This window comes from Oncorhynchus masou, chromosome 26 (genome assembly GCF_036934945.1).
Source record: "Oncorhynchus masou masou isolate Uvic2021 chromosome 26, UVic_Omas_1.1, whole genome shotgun sequence".
In the NCBI taxonomy this organism is placed as follows: domain Eukaryota; kingdom Metazoa; phylum Chordata; class Actinopteri; order Salmoniformes; family Salmonidae; genus Oncorhynchus; species Oncorhynchus masou.
The window spans coordinates 10,070,638-10,083,877 of record NC_088237.1 but is presented as its reverse complement, the minus strand read 5'-3'; the positions used below and the strand labels follow the sequence as shown (position 1 = coordinate 10,083,877).

Here is a 13,240-nt window from a genome sequence, read left to right as displayed (position 1 = left end):
TGCGAACTTTGTCTGGCGCCCAACAAGTTACATAATGCAGCTCTAATAGTGATAGGTGAATCTGTTTTTAGAGGACTGTGGGTAGTTCAACATTTTTAGACTTTATAATACTTTTACACGATGGTATATGCATGTTTGAAGAAAGAAAAGTATATTTCGAAAATAAAATTAAGCAGTTTGTTGTGCTATGAGGTGTAATTGATCATGATGAATGGATATCAAAACCGTCAAGTAAATTGACATTCAATAATGAGACAAGCCATTTCCACCATCAAACAGGTGACGTGGGAGTGGATAACTGGCTCAGAGGATGTGTGTGGATGAAGGTGCAAGGAGAGTGTGGTGAATGGCTAGATGTGGTTATGGACAGCGAAGAAGAAGAGCCGAGCGCAGTGGAAAGATGTGTGTTGAGGAAGAATGGCGCCAGACATGGTAAAGAAGAATCGTAGTGAAACGTTTTCAGAAAGTGGACCCTTGCCCTTTGGCAGATACATTTGCTGTTTCTGGTGGTTGGTGGGTGAGAAAGGGTGCAGTTGAATCAGAGAAGGTAACTTGAAGTTGACTTGGGATATTTGGTTGTGTTTCTTCTGACCAGGTGCTTGCGTTGCTCTTAGGAAGAGAGCACCATTGAAAGGAGTGATTTCTGGTGTAGCGTGGAGGTGGAACAATTGAAGTTGAAAATTCCTGGCGTTTGTGACACCCGCCGTTTGTTGCGACGCAGACCTGGTGAGGAGCGTGATGAAACAGAGGAGTCACTGTCAGTCCTTTTGAGTTTTGTGTCTTTACCCGGCAAAGTCATGCTAGGATATATCAGGTATCCTGTTAGAGCTTTGGCACAGAATCCACTGTGTTGTTTCAGTGTGTAGAAGGGAGATTCCAAGATGTGGGACGTGTGAGGAAGTCATGGAACAGAATTCCCAATCTGGCCCACATACCATCACAACCACCGAATCACCCCCAGCTTTTAATTAGCTCCCCTGTTACTATTCCCCAGGTCATTGCTGTAAATTATGTGTTCTCAGTCAACTTAACTCGTAAAATAACATTTAAAACAATGTATATAATAAAAACTGAGGATTGTATAGTTTTGGTGGATAAAGTTGTGTGTGTCAACTGTAGGGGTGCTCAAGGGATAGGAAGAGTCCGGTTGCGAGAGAGGCAAGTGGAGATAGCCAGTGTCATATGCTGAGGCAGTGAAGAAAGTAGAGGAATATGGGTCAAGGGTGTGTAGTAGATTTGTGCAAGCACAGAGGGATAGGGCAATTAGGGATTCATGCTTCAGTAAGGTTGGCTTTTTAGCGTTCATAGCGATGGTTATCAACTGAACTGCAGAAATGGAACGTAAATCACAGAGAATAGATGTTGTGGTGGCAGCTGCAGAGACATATTTGGGTATACGAGATTTGACTTCAGAAGAGTTCCAGGGTGTGTTGAGTGGTGGTGTCCCATCCTCCCAGACTGTTGGCATGGTGCAGGAACAGATAGGGTCAAAGTAATGGAACGGGGTAGTGGGTTTTTAATGAGTGTACGTGGCAGCTGCAGAGAAGTACCTGGGTGTACGATATTTCACTGCAGAAGAGTTAATGGTGTGGTGATTCTAATTTTCATAAAATAGTGGTATAAAGGTGTAGGGTTAGTTAGTGGGGAATTTTTTTCATTTTAGGAACAGGAATAATTAAGGGAATTTAATATAGGCAGGCCATGACTAGCCTCACACTTCAGTACGGAAGAAGACGAAGAAGAAGGTTATCTGCACCATTCTCAATGACAGAGGCTAATGCAGTATCCTGTAACGATTACAGCTTATTGGAATGAGTACTGTGCTCAACAATGCTTGCTAAGGTGGGTTCAAATGACAAGTTGTCAAATACATACAACAACATTAAGACATGACAACTGAACGTTACTAATCAGAACTACTTACACTTGACAAAAAATGTGTAACGAAGATGAATAATTTAAGTAGAAGGGACCTAACATTTTTATGTTTCCTACAACAAATATTCATGTTCAAGTAACGTCAATCATTATAATTCAGAATCCATAATGCAATTTAGTGTGAAAAAATCCATAAAACACAAAACAGTTAAGCGTTTAGAATTTACAAATATAACCATATGGGTGACTTTATTACTTTAAGTATTGACATACTTTGAGTTGGTTTACTCGAATGGTTAAAGGCGGCGAGTTGCCACCAAAAAGATTGCGTTAGCAGAACTAATTAACTTTTACAATGTACTGATATGATTACCTGCCCAAGTGGTGCTTCATCTGAAATTCCCCAATGTTAAGGTGACTGGATAGTACATGGATATTCTGAACCAAATGTAATATTTCGGTCTCTGTATGCACATGTCTCCCAGTTCCTCCATTGAAAAGTTGTATATCCTTCTGTATATACATATCTCGATATATGTCTCTGCTCTATTACATTTCTGAGAGCCCTTAGAGAAAGCCCTTGCTTGCGTCTATGAGATAATTACTTCAAGGAAGGGAGGAAGAAAGGATGGTGTTTTTAAGTATGTCTCTGAATGTGTCCAGTCTCTTAGATAGTCCAATCTCTGACTGAAGTAAATCTGACATTCCATAACCTCAGGTAACCTGCCGCAAAAACACAGACAATAACTTTACATAATCATTAGAGGTCGACCGATTATGATTTTTCAGCGCCGATACTGATACCGATTGTTGGAGGACCAAAAAAAAAACTGATACCGATTAATCGGCCGATTTTTTTTTGTTTTTAAATTTGTAATAATTACAATTACAACAATACTGAATGAACACTTATTGTAACTTAATATAATACATCAATAAAATCAATTTAGCCTAAAATAAAATGAAACATGTTCAATTTGGTTTAAATAATGCAAAACAAAGTGTTGGATAAGAAAGTAAAATTGCAATATGTGCCATATAAAAAAGCTAACGTTTAAGTTCCTTGCGCAGAACATGAGAACATTTAAAAGCTGGTGGTTCCTTTTAACAGGAGTCTTCAATATTCCCAGGTAAGAAGTTTTAGGTTGTAGTTATTATATTACAATTTCTCTCTATACGATTTGCATTTCATATACCTTTGACTATTGGATGTTCTTGTAGGCACTCTAGTATTGCCAGTGTAACAGTATAGCTTCCATCCCTCTCCTCGCCCCTACCTTGGCTCGAACCAGGAACACATCGACAAGAGCCACCCTCAAAGCAGCGTTACCCATCGCTCCACAAAAGCCGCGGCCCTTGCAGAGCAAGGGGAAAAACCACTCCAAGTCTCAGAGCGAGTGACGTTTGAAACGCTATTAGCGCGCACCCCGCGAACTAGCTAGCCATTTCACATCGGTTACACCAGCCTAATCTCGGGAGTTGATAGGCTTGAAGTCATAAACAGCTCAATGCTTGAAGCACAGCGATGAGCTGCCGGCAAAACACACGAAAGTGCTATTTGAATGAATGCTTCATTCATGCTTCAATGAAACATGGTGAAGCCCCAAAATTGCCCTCGTGAGAAGCATGTGTTTCAGACATAAGGAAGTGGATGGCTGCAAACTTTCTACTTTTAAACTCGGACAAAATTGAGATGCTTGTTCTAGGTCCCAAGAAACAAAGAGATCTTCTGTTGAATCTGACAATTAATCTTAATGGTTGTACAGTCGTCTCAAATAAAACTGTGAAGGACCTTGGCGTTACTCTGGACCCTGATCTCTCTTTTGAAGAACATATCAAGACCATTTCAAGGACCACTTTTTTCCAGCTACGTAACATTGCAAAAATCAGAAACTTTCTGTCCAAAAATGATGCAGAAAAATTAAAACATGCTTTTGTCACTTCTAGGTTAGACTACAGCAATGCTCTACTTTCCGGCTACCCGGATAAAGCACTAAATACACTTTAGTTAGTGCTAAATACGGCTGCTAGAATCCTGACTAGAACCAAAAAATGTGATCATATTACTCCAGTGCTAGCCTCCCTACACTGGCTTCCTGTCAAAGCAAGGGCTGATTTCAAGGTTTTACTGCTAACCTACAAGCATTACATGGGCTTGCTCCTACCTATCTCTCTGATTTGGTCCTGCCGTACATACCTACATGTACGCTACGGTCACAAGACGCAGGCCTCCTAATTGTCCCTAGAATTTCTAAGCAAACAGTTGGAGGTTGGGCTTTCTCCTATAGAGCTCCATTTTTATGGAACGGTCTGCCTACCCATGTCAGAGACGCAAACTCGGTCTCAACCTTTAAGTCCTTACTGAAGACTCATCTCTTCAGTGGGTCATATGATTGAGTGTAGTCTGGCCCAGGAGTGGGAAGGTGAACGGAAAGGCTCTGGAGCAACGAACCGCCCTTGCTGTCTCTGCCTGGCCGGTTCCCCTCTTTCCACTGGGATTCTCTGCCTCTAACCCTATTACAGGGGCTGAGTCACTGGCTTACTGGGGCTCTTTCATACCGTCCCTGGAAGGGGTGCGTCACCTGAGTGGGTTGAGTCACTGATGTGATCTTCCTGTCTGGGTTGTGCCATGGCGGAGATCTTTGTGGGCTATACTCAGCCTTGTCTCAGGATGGTAAGTTGGTGATTGAAGATATCCCTCTAGTGGTGTGGGGGCTGTGATTTGGCAAAGTGGGTGGGTCTATATCCTTCCTGTTTGGCCCTGTCCGGGGGTGTCCTCGGATGGGGCCACAGTGTCTCCTGACCCCTCCTGTCTCAGCCTCCAGTATTTATGCTGCAGTAGTTTATGTGTCGGGGGGCTAGGGTCAGTTTGTTATATCTGGAGTACTTCTCCTGTCCTATTCGGTGTCCTGTGTGAATTTAAGTGTACTCTCTCTAATTTTCTCTTTCTCTCTTTCTTTCTCTCTTTCGGAGGACCTGAGCCCTAGGACCATGCCTCAGGACTACCTGACATGATGACTCCTTGCTGTCCCCAGTCCACCTGGCCATGCTGCTGCTCCAGTTTCAACTGTTCTGCCTTATTATTATTGGACCATGCTGGTCATTTAAGAACATTTCAACATCTTGTCCATGTTCTGTTATAATCTCCACCCGGCACAGACAGAAGAGGACTGGCCACCCCACATAGCCTGGTTCCGCTCTAGGTTTCTTGCTTCTTCCTAGGTTTTGGCCTAGGAAAAAACCCAGGGGTTTTAGGCTGGGTTTCTGTACAGCACTTTGAGATATCAGCTGATGTACGAAGGGCTATATAAATAAATTTGATTTGATTTACGAGCCTGCTGGTGCCTACCATCGCTCAGTCAGACTGCTCTATCAAATCATAGACTTAATTATAACATAATAACACACAGAAATACGAGCCTTAGGTCATTAACATGGTCGAATCCAGAAACCATCATCTCGAAAACAAGACGTTTATTCTGTCAGTGAAATACGGAACCGTTCCGTATTTTATCTAACGGGTGGCATCCATAAGTCTAAATATTCCTGTTACGTTGCACAACCTTCAATGTTATGTCATAATTACGTAAAATTCTGGCAAATTAGGCAGCCCAAACTGTTGCATATACACTGACTCTGCGTGCAATGAACGCAAGAGAAGTGATACAATTCCAACTGGTTAATATTGCCTGCTAACCTGGATTTTTTTTGCAAAATATGCAGGTTTAAAAATATATACTTCTGTGTATTTATTTTAAGAAAAGCATTGGTGTTTATGGTTAGGTACAGTCGTGCAACGATTGTGCTTCTTTCACAAATGCGCTATTGTTAAATCATCTCCCGTTTGGCGAAGTTGGCTGTCTTTGTTAGGAAGAAATAGTCTTCACAGTGTTCGCAACGAGCCAGGTTAGCAGGCAATATTAACTAAATATGCAGGTTTAAAAATATATACTTGTGTATTGATTTTAAGAAAGGCATTGATGTTTCTGGTTAGGTCCATATTGGAGCAAGACAGTCCTTTTTCGCGAATACGCACCGCATCGATTATATGCAATGCAGGACACGCTAGATAAACTAGTAATATCATCAACCATGTGGTGTTAACTAGTGATTATGATTGATTGATTGTTTTTTATAGGATAAGTTTAATGCTAGCTAGCAACTTACCTTGGCTTCTTACTGTATTCACGTAACAGGCAGGCTCCTCGTGGAGTGCAATGTAATCAGGTGGTTAGAGCGTTGGACTAGTTAACCGTAAGGTTGCAAGATTGAATCCCCGAGCTGACAAAGTAAAAATCTGTCATTCTGCCCCTGAACAAGGCAGTTAACCTATCGTTCCTAGGCCGTCATTGAAAATAAGAATGTGTTCTTAACTGACTAGCCTAGTTATATAAAGGATAAATAAAGGTGTAAAAATATATATTTTTTAAATTTGACAAATCTGAGTCCAAAAATACAGATTTCCAATTGTTATGAAAACTTAAAATCGGCCCTAATTTATTGGCCATTACGATTAATCGGTCAAACCCTCTAATAATCATAGCTGCATTTTCCCAAAGAAAAATACCCCTCCTGCTCATTAGAAACAGCTCGTACATTTACTGGACGTACAAAGAGAAATGTCAGCTTAGGTTACGGCTCCTCCGTGTCAAGCCTGGCTGTCGAAGCAACAGAGAGGAGAACAAGTGAGGAATACGAGATGTGGAGAAAGGATGGATGACAATACAGGAGAAGTAAACGCCATAAGGGGGAAATCGGTTCTCAAATGTATTTTTGGTGGCTGCTTTCTCACAGAGAAGCGTCGCTCCGTTTTATTGTTTGAGATTATGCAGAGTGTTATTTCAATGCCAAGGCTGATTAATATAATACACATTGGTTGCAACAATAGGGTTTCAAAATGAAACTGTCAAATAGAGGCAATGTTGTCTATCGGCCGAGACTTGGGCTTTTCTGACTGGTCTCATCTGGTTCTCTCCACTCTGTATTGTGACGAGGGTTTTGATGGTGAAGGAGGGCGGTCTGTCTGTATGTGTGTCTGTGTCTCCAAGGTCTATTCTCTTTGACTTGGCTTTAGTTTGACTTGGCTATGTGAATGTTTCATCTGCCCTCTTCGGAATTCAGATTTGGGGGTTGTAGCGAACAGAGCGGTTTCTTTCTTTGTTTTCACTGCTATTCCTATGTCACATGACATTCCACTGTAAGTCTCTGTGTTTGTGTTTTGGGGAGAAGACAATTCATGCATGAATCTATTATCATTTCAGGGCTATAGTAGCTAATGTAGAGGGGGTTTTGAGGCTGTATCTAGCACAGGTAGTGGCTGAGGGGAGGACGGCTCATAATAATGGCCGGAACGGAGTAAATGGAATGGCATCAAACACCTGGAAACCATGTTGTTGACGTATTTGATACCATTCCACTCCAGTCATTAACACGAGCCCGTTCTCCTCAATTAAGGTGCCACCAACCTCCTGTGGTATCTAGACTAATTTAAGGACCTGGCTAGTGGCATGTGTGATCCATCCATCCTCCATCGAGCTCCAGTATCCTGTGGGAAGCTGTTTGATTGCAGTGAGCAGCCATCCTGCCATCCATTACCCACCCTGGTCGACCGTACACACAGGTTACAGTGTCCCTGTCTCCCTTATCTCCAGCAGCGAGAGCTTTAGGGCCCTGTTTTCGCCAGGCCCTACTCTAGATAAAGCCTAAAATAGAGCACTCTTGCTGACAGCACAGACACTCTAGGTAAGAGGGTTGTGTCCACAGCTACACATAGGTTGAGAAAGGAATAGAAAAATGTGCAATATTGCAAAGAAATGCAGCTACATAGAGAAGGCATCGATATGGTTTATGGTCAACGCAACCCTTTTGACCTCAGTTCATTCAATGGCTGATAAGAAAATACCCCATTAAAAAAATAGCGCAGGCACCTCAAGTAATGCCATTGATTTTTGTATTGACCCCAGTGCTTGAAGACACAGCCAATAGTTGATCTTACCTTACATGGCCTATCTCTGGTAACATAATTAACCCTTACCTTGTACACAGCTAGAACTGTCCGTTTAGCTCGTTTTAAGCCAACGCCAGATGGCAACTTAAGGAGTGCAGCATCTGAAAAAGGTTTTCCTCTGGCATGCAAACATAATCAATAGCTCCATGTCTTAGTAAATTAGATCATGTAGACAAGAAGCACTAGTCAGCAGAGTGGTCCTAAAGTAACCCCTTGCGAGGTTAGTCTACTCTATTAGTGCACGGCCAGGGGTAATTGAATTGGCCTGAACAAGCTTTGGGCCGTGCCCCCTTTCTCCCTGACAGCATATATTCAGCTTTGATTGCTTAATATACTCCTAAACTATACCATCTTGACCGTTAAATCCTTTTGAGTCATCTTAATTCAAATATGCATCAATTTCATGTTTAATGTAGTGGGGCGATGTATGGAACATTGGAACATCGCCAGAGTTCTGTGATGTCACGCCAGCTGAATAAATAAGACACGCGTTCTATTTCTCTCTTGTTATTTGGAGTAAATAAAACTAAAGTGGCTATAATCCGATGCAAGCTAATTATCCTTCCCCGAGCCAATCAATGGCGAAGCATATTATTCAGCAGGAAAGAGAGACAGAGAGAGAGGGAGAGAGAGAGAGAGAGAGAGAGAGAGAGAGAGAGAGAGAGAGGTCCCTTAATGTTAAAAACTGCACAAAAAGATTAGACGTTGCTGATGAAGTGACTCAGTGGCAGTGCCATCCTCTCAAATTGCCGCACACTGATATTAAGTATTCAAAGCGTCTGAACTAATTAGGACACTATTAGAAGCTTCTTTCTACATCATTATATCATCACTTCTGTACCAGGGCCCGTGAGGTCAGAAACTCACTTTATCATTTCCACCATTACTGAGTTTGCTCTATTGCAACACACATTTGCATATCGGGAAACCCCAGTGAGTGGAAATAACGGCTTGATATTTTCGTAGCTTTAAAGTTTCACTTCACCTTTGACTCAGTCACATATTTCATTGTGTATGTGTGAATTTGTCTTCATTTCTTCAGGCATATAGGGTATGTTTTGTTTGTGCATCTTAGTGCTGGGTATGCACTGCTCAATGGCTTGTGTGTTTGGGATGGAGTCGGGGATAGCTTGAGGGGAAAAGAGCAAGTTAATATTTTCTCATGTAAAACATTTGAGGATTTTGTTTTGCCTTTGATAGTTATGCATTGTCAGCCTGTTTGTCAGACTCATACAAGCTACAAATGCATTGGACCACTGTATTGTGTCACACAGCCACAATCATCGGTTCATTCAGATTTTGAAACGCTCTGGCCCTGATCTGGCCATAGACTCTGTACTGGAAGCAGCATAGCCACTCCAGAGACATTAAAATGAAAACATAACTGGCATTTTCTGTGATTCTGCCTAAAAGTGTCACAATTTGCTCTGAAGGGAGGCCAAAACATCCAAAGGCCATAACACATATGTGATGCTCGCAAACAGCGATGACCTATTTATTCAGCACGCAATCAAGGTAACCTAGGAAGAAAAAAAGAGAAGTACTGAATTGCACAATGTTACCTAAGTATGTAATTAGTAGCAGTGCTTGTCGTGAACCATTTGCCCTTGTGTGAAATTAACCCTAGCTAAGTGGTAGATCAATTATAGAACAGTGTCGGGTAATCTATGAAATGGCAATGGTAATGCTTCTCCTCTGTCTGCACTTCAAGAACAAGTGGGCTAGGTAACCTGGATGCCATGCAGATAGTTCTACTGACATACTGCAGATGGAACGTTTTGCTTCTGCAGTCACAGTATTCAAGTATCAAGTATTGCGTAATAATCATTGTCTGTTGCACTCACCGAGTGTCTGGAAATGTGCATCGTCATGACATCATCATCAACGTTCTGTACTTTCTCTTTCGTGTGGGCAGAATGGTAGACTGCCATGGTTTAATGGCATGGAAAAAATACAGTGAGTGAGTGAGTGAACTAAAAGTACATTTGGTCACATTCCTGAAGTTGTTGATGTCATGGTGGCAGGTAGCCTAGTGGTTAGAGCGTTGGGCACCTAACCGCAAAGGTTGCTAGATCAAATCCCCAAGGTAAAAATCTGTAGTTCTGCCCCTGAACAAGGCAGTTAACCCACTGTTCCTAGGCTGTCATTGTAAATAAGAATTTGTTCTTAACTGACTTGCCTGGTTAAATAGTAATGGCAGCCCATGCCATCAATAACTATTACAGAAATGCTGGCTGAGGATGTCTTGCAGAATGGCAATTATGCTTCCTCTATAATCAATAAGATCGTTCACAATCATCCCATTGCTGGTTCAGTTGATGGAAGCTGGGGAGAGAAAAATATTGCTTGCTCAATACAATAACATAAAAAGTTGTGTTTTTCTTTTGCCGTCATGTTGTTGTGCAAAAACAACCAATAGAGGATTGAGCTTTAATTCCAAGTGACGTGGCCGGTCATGGGGAAGAGATGGAGAGCTGGGAGAAAAAGACAGGGGATGGCAGCTCAGTCGGAGGGAGTGAGATGCTAGCCCCATCTCATTCTCCAGGGCACCATGGCTAACGTGAAGAGACTGCTGCCTCTAATATTTCCCAAGGAAACCCGTGGAAGCCTAGGGGACTGCCAGGCCAGATGGGTTTGGACCTAGCTGTATCATCAGAACTTGTTTTTATTCATTGGATTCATTTATTATGCAATTAACTTAGCTGTTCGTTAGTTTGCCTCAATTCAGTGAATAGTGACAACTATAGCGCTTGAGATGTACACTTTTTGGACTAAACCCATCACAAAATCAGTATAGTGACTAAGGCCCTGGGCCATCATCTCTGCTCTCTAAGCTGTCACAAAAGTGTGGTCCCTGCAGGAAGGCGGCTTCTCTCATCTGGCAATTATGTCGCCACTTCTTCTACAAATTCAATGTGTCCCACTGTGTCTCCTTCCATCCAACTTGCATGACAGGTTGAGGGTTTGGCAAGGATCTAACACACAACTCCAATGGGCACAATCTGTGGGCTTTCATGTGGCTTACTTACTATTTGATGCCCCTGGAGTGGGCTGTGCCAGGGCCAGGCATGGAAACAAAACGGAGCAGGATCACAAGACGATCAAGCCATGAATCCACTTATGAGCCTTTAACATTTATAAGTGTTCTTCTGTGCTGGTTTCTTACCTATCCACTAGTTCCTTAGCTGCTTCCATAGCTATTCTCCTAACAGTCTTTAGATGGGAAACAAATAGCACTCACCATCATGCAGAGGTTCTTGCTGAACAAATTGCAAGCAATCAACAGTACATTACATATACAGTTTACAAGGATATTATGAGCTCGTCTATATCTTTCCAAACATAGGTAAGGAAAGGTTTTTCACTCGCATGTGTCTCTTCTCTCTTCTGCCTCGGATAATGAACACCTCTTTGTGGATGTGCAGCCATCCCATCCCAAGCAGCAGGTAATAGATTGAGTGTGAAATCTGGTATGGATGAGAGTCTTTGGGCGCCGAGTGGGCGTTCAAATGGATTCTGCAGCTCGGCTGAAATAACACACTTTGTCAACCGGTAGCTTTGTCTTCACAGCTTTACCACCGGCCCCTCGAACAGCAACTCTTTAAGATGTGACAGCGTGCCAGAACGTCTGCCGCGAGAGAGATTTTTTTATTGTCACCAGGTTTCTTCTCCCCTAAACTCCTTAATCCGAGAATGTCATACAAAGAACGTTGACGCTTGTTACTGTGATGTTGTTCCGGCGGATCGAGAGACGTTGAAACAAAGGGAACCCAGGACGGGAGCTCATTATTTCAATGAGAGCTGAAATCCTCCATCGGGACGTCGCTGAGTTTTGGTCCTAATCGGACATTTGTGTTCACGAGGAGGCATTGTGTTTTAAACCATCAGCGGCAGCGCATAGAGATAGACCCACGTCACCATAGATCCACATGACACAGTTGTGTACTGGAGTATTCACCACAGGATTATTCTCATCGACATGGTGGCCATGTTGTGATGCGAAACCTACAAACATCTGGTGGTGAATTATGGATGGAAATTAAATGGATGCACTCCAGTCTTCCTCCCCATAGGAGCGTAGTAACTTAGTTTCCCATCACGTAAAAACATGTTCTCCCATGCTGAAATGTATTTTAGCATGTCATGTTCCGCAGCCATTACATTGAGTGGTGTACGCATCTATTGTGATGAAGTTTCGCCCTCAGCGGGATTGTGAGTAATTACAATGTGTTTATCTGTCGGGATAACCTTTATTGCCAGCCATGGTGGAACGAAGCAGGGAGAGGAGATGGCGAATGCTGTTTTGAGCAGCCCAGAGGCACTCACCCACATTGTGCAAGGCCAACACACTGGGCCAACGCACCTGTTTCACCAAATGAAATATGAACCAGAGCCAACTGCCAAGGCACTTATTCCCAGCACAACTGACAAGGCCAGCTCAGGTAGCAATTAGACAGAATCAGACTCTGGCTCACAAATCTATAGCCAAGATGTGATGATCGCCTGCTTCCGATTACATATGGAAGCTGTATATCTTGGTTGCGTCAGCCTCAGAGATCTACAGCTTAGCAGGCTGCATATACCATTACATTTGAAGGCTATACATATTTGTTAGCTAGGCTTAATGGGCTCACAATATTCCCTCTCTGTTGACTTATGTAACCCAGTGAAAATGCTGGATGAGCCCATTTCAATCACATGATGTATTCCTCATTCATATACAGCACATATGAGGATTCCAGTCATGAGGTAAACAGTGTCTTAAGGCAACTGCTTGGCTTTGTTTGTTTGCTCCTGTTGAGTCTGGCACACATGTATGCAGATTATTCACTTGTTGTTGTGACTGTCAGTTCCATTTGGATTCATCCAGTTATTCCGTATGGGTTCACTAGGTTGATGTAGATGTCTCACCAAACTGTATTGGCTGCAGCTGTCTGTCTTTATGTAATATTCAAACAGGCTCTCCAGAAATGAACGGCGATGGACCTTTCCCTCCTGTGTGTGGGCAGCTGAGGGAGAGAGAGCTGCAGTCGCCTGGACTGAAGTCGCCCATGCGTTAGCAGCCTTTAGTAAAGCTGCTGGCTGTGTCACAAACACACTCTCGTCATCACGCCAAGAGCCCAAGAGCCAAGCACCATCACCTCCCACCTCTCCATACCCCCCAATTCCGTCAACCCTCCTTTCTCTGAGAATGATGAACCCTTTCCACTTTCATCTACATTACTATCATTGGTTGCCATGGTGCCCTAGGGGAAACCTAGCTGCTGGGCTCTTAGCTCCAGCAAATGTCTTGTTCGTTTTGTTTTATCCGTCGTGTTTTTATGTGCAACCATTTTCCCGCAAGCTATTAGCTTG

At 42.8% G+C, this 13,240-nt stretch overlaps 1 long non-coding RNA gene across 1 annotated transcript; it reads left to right on the top strand.

Moving 5' to 3' along the window:
* Positions 1-296: 296 nt before the first annotated feature.
* Positions 297-7,228, top strand: LOC135514766 (uncharacterized). The gene is made up of 3 exons (XR_010451727.1): positions 297-432; positions 596-726; positions 4,852-7,228. It is a non-coding gene; the product is annotated as an uncharacterized LOC135514766 (long non-coding RNA).
* Positions 7,229-13,240: the final 6,012 nt, after the last annotated feature.